The following is a 4199-nucleotide window of genomic DNA, read 5'->3' on the forward strand; positions in this document are numbered from 1 at the left end:
ATTGAGGATTGAAGATTGAAGATTGATGATTGAGGATTGAGGGTTGAGGATTGAGGATTGATGATTGAGGATTGAGGGTTGTGGATTGAGGACGAGAACTGAGGGTTGAATATTGATGTTTGAGATCTGACGATTGAGGATTGAGGATTGAGAATTGAGGATTGAGGATTGAGGATCGAAGATTGAGGATTGGGTATTGAGGATTGAAGAATGAGTATTGAGGATTCAGGATTGAGGATTGAGGATTGCAGATTGAGTATTGAGGATTGACGATTGAGGATTGAGGATTGAGGATTGAGGTTTGAGGATTGAGGACTGAGGATTGAAGATTGAATATTGAGGATTGAAGATTGAGGATTGAGGTTTGAGGATTGAGGATTGAGGATCGAGGATTGAAGATTGAGGATTGGGAATTGAGGATTGACGATTGAGGATTGAGTATTGAGGATTGAGAATTGAGGATTGAGGATTGAAATTGAGTATTGAGGATTGAAGATTGAGGATTGAGATTTGATTATTGAATATTGTGGATTGAGTATTGAACCATGAGAGTTCAGGATATTCTATTGAGTATTGAGAATTGAGGATTGATGGTTGAGTATTGAGGATTGATGGCTGAGGGTTGTGTGTTGAGTATTGAGGATTGAGGATTGAGGATTGAGGATAGAGGATTGAGGAGTGAAGATTGAGTATTGATGATTGAATATTGAGGATTAAGGATTGAGGATTGAGGATTGAGGATTGAAGATTGGGGATTGAGGTTCTAGGATTGGATATTGATTATTGAGGATTGAATATTGAGGATTGAGGATTGAGGATTGAGAATTGAGAATTGAGGATGAGGACTGAGGGTTGAGGATTGAGGTTTGAGGAATGAGGATTGAGGGTTGCGGATTGAGGTTTGAGGACTGAGGACTGAGGATTGAGGACTGAGGATTGAGGATGAGTGCTGAGGTTCGGGGATTGAGGTTTGACGACTGAGGACTGAGGATTGAGGATTGTGAATTGCGTATTGAAATTGAGTATTGAAGATTGAGGATTGAGGATTGAGGATTGAGGGTTGAGGATTGAGGATTGAAGATTGAGGATTGGGGATTGAGGATTGACGATTGAGGATTGAGTACTGAACCATGAGAATTCAGGATATTCTATTGAGTGTTGAGAATTGAGGATTGATGGTTGAGTATTGAGGATTGATGATTGAGGATTGAGGACTGAGTACTGAGGATTGAGGATTGAGGATTGAAGATTGAGTATTGGGGATTGAGCATTGACGATTGAGGATTGAGTATTGAGGTTTGAGAATTGAGGATTGAGGATAGAAATTGAGTATTGAGGATTGAGAATGGAGGATTGAGGATTGAAATTGAGTATTGAGGATTGAGGATTGAAGATTGAGGACTGGGTATTGAGGATTGAAGATTGAGGATTGAGGGTTGAGGATTGAGGATTGAGGATTGAGGATTGAGGATTAAGGATTGAGGATTGAGGATTGAGGATTGAAGATTGTGTATCGAGGATTGAAGATGGACGATTGAGGATTAAGGATTGAGAATTGAGGATTGAGGATTGAAGATTGGGAATTGAGGATCCAGGATTGGAGATTGATTATTGAGGATTGAATATTGAGGATTGAGGATTGAGGATTGAGAATTGAGAATTGAGGATGAGGACTGAGGGTTGAGGATTGAGGTTTGAGGAATGAGGATTGACGGTTGAGGATTGAGGATTGAGGATTGACGATTGAAGATTGAGTATTGGGGATTGAAGATTGAGGATTGAGGATTGAGGATTGAGGATGGACGATGAGGACTGACGGTTGAGGATTGAGGTTTGAGGATTGAGGTTTGACGATTGAGGACTGAGGATTGAGGATTGAGGATTGAGCATTGAGGACTGAAGATTGAGGACTGGGGATTGTGTATTGAAGATTGAGTATTGATGCCTGAGGATTGAGGATTGAGGATTGAGGATTGAGGATTGAGGATTGAAGATTGAGTATTGAGGATTGAAAATTGAGGATTGAGGATTGAGGACTGAGGGTGGTGAATGAGGGCTGAGGGTTGAGGGTTGAGGTTTGTGTGTTGAATCCTGAGAATTCAGGATATTCTATTGAGTATTGAGAGTTGAGGGTGGTTGAGTACTGAGGACTGAGGATTGAGGATTGATGTTTGAGTACTGAGGATTCAGAATTGAGGTTTGAGGACTGAGGATTGAGGATTAAAGATTGAGTATTGAGGATTGAAGATTGAGGATTGAGGATTGAGGATTGAGGATTGAGAATTGCGGATTGAAATTGAGTATTGAGGATTGAAGATTGAGGATTGAGATTTGATTATTGAATATTGTGGATTGAGTATTGAAACATGCGAATTCAGGATATTCTATTGAGTATTGAGAACTGAGGATTGATGGTTGAGTATTGAGGATTGTTGGCTGTGGGTTGTGTTTTGAATATTGTGGATTGAGAATTGAGGATTGAGGATTGAGTATTGAGGACTGAAGATTGAGTATTGATGATTGAGTATTGAGGATGAGGATTGAGAATTGAGGGTTGAGGATTGAGGACGAGGACTGACGGTTGAGGATTGAGATTTGAGGATTGAGGATTGAGGATTGAGGACTGATGCTTGAGGATTGAGGATAGAGCATTGAGGATTGAAGATCGAGGACTGGCGATTGAGGATTGAAGGTTGAGGATTAAGGATTGAGGATTGGGGATTGAGGATGTAGGATTGGAGATTGATTATTGAGGATTGATGATTGAGGATTGAGGACTGAGGATTGAGGATTGAGGATTGAGCATTGAGGATTGACGATTGAGGATTGAGTATTGAGGATTGAGAATTGAGGATTGAGAATTGAGGATTGAGGATGAGGTCTGAGGGTTGAGGATTGAGGTTTGAGGAATGAGGATTGAGGGTTGAGGATTGAGGATTGAGGATTGAGGATTGAGGATTGTGTATTGAAGATTGAGTATTGATGCCTGAGGATTGAGGGTTGAGGATTGAGGATTGAGGATTGAGGATTGAAGATTGAGTATTGAGGATTGAAGATTGTGGATTGAGGATTGAGGATTGAGGATGGAGAATGAGGGCTGAGGGTTGAGGGTTGCGGTTTGTGTGTTGAATCCTGAGAATTCAGGGTATTCTATTGAGTATTGAGAGTTGAGGGTGGTTGGGTACTGAGGACTGAGGATTGAGGATTGATGTTTGAGTACTGAGGATTCAGAATTGAGGTTTGAGGACTGAGGATTGAGGATTAAAGATTGAGTATTGAAGATTGAAGATTGAGGATTGAGGATTGAGGATTGAGGATTGAGGATAATGTCTGATGGTTGAGGATTGAGGTTTGAGGGCTGAGGACTGAGGATTGAGGACTGAGGATTGAGGATGAGGACTGAGGGTTGAGGATTGAGGTTTGAGGAATGAGGATTGAGGATTGAGGATTGAGGATTGGGGATTGGGGATTGAAGATTGTGTATTGAGGATTGAAGATTGAGAATTGAGGATTGTGGTTTGAGGACTGAAGATTGAAGATTGAGGATTGAGGATTGAGAATTGAGAATTGAGGATGAGGACTGAGTGTTGAGGATTGAGGTTTGAGGAATGAGGATTGAGGGTTGAGGATTGAGGATTGAGGATTGAGGATTGAGGATTAAGTATTAAAGATTGCGTATTGATGCCTGAGGATTGAGGATTGTGGATTGAGTATTGAGGATTGACGATTGAAGATTGAGTATTGGGGATTGAAGATTGAGGATTGAGGATTGAGGATTGAGGATGGAGGACGAGGATAGACGGATGAGGAATGAGTTTTGAGGATTGATAACTGAGGATTGAGGACTGAGGATTGAGGATTGAGGATTGAGCATTGAGGATTGAAGATTGGGGATTGAGGATCCAGGATTGGAGATTGATTATTGAGGATTGAATATTGAGGATTGAGGATTGAGGATTGAGAATTGAGAATTGAGGATGAGGAGTGAGTGTTGAGGATTGAGGTTTGAGGAATGAGGTTTGAGGGTTGAGGATTGAGGATTGAGGATTGAGGATTGAGGATTGAGGATTGAGTATTGAAGATTGAGTATTGATGCCTGAGGATTGAGGATTGTGGATTGAGGATTGAGGATTGACGATTGAAGATTGAGTATTGGGGATTGAAGATTGAGGATTGAGGATTGAGGATTGAGGATGGAG

Source organism: Calliopsis andreniformis, unplaced genomic scaffold (assembly GCF_051401765.1).
Source record: "Calliopsis andreniformis isolate RMS-2024a unplaced genomic scaffold, iyCalAndr_principal scaffold0076, whole genome shotgun sequence".
NCBI classification, from domain to species: Eukaryota; Metazoa; Arthropoda; class Insecta; order Hymenoptera; family Andrenidae; genus Calliopsis; species Calliopsis andreniformis.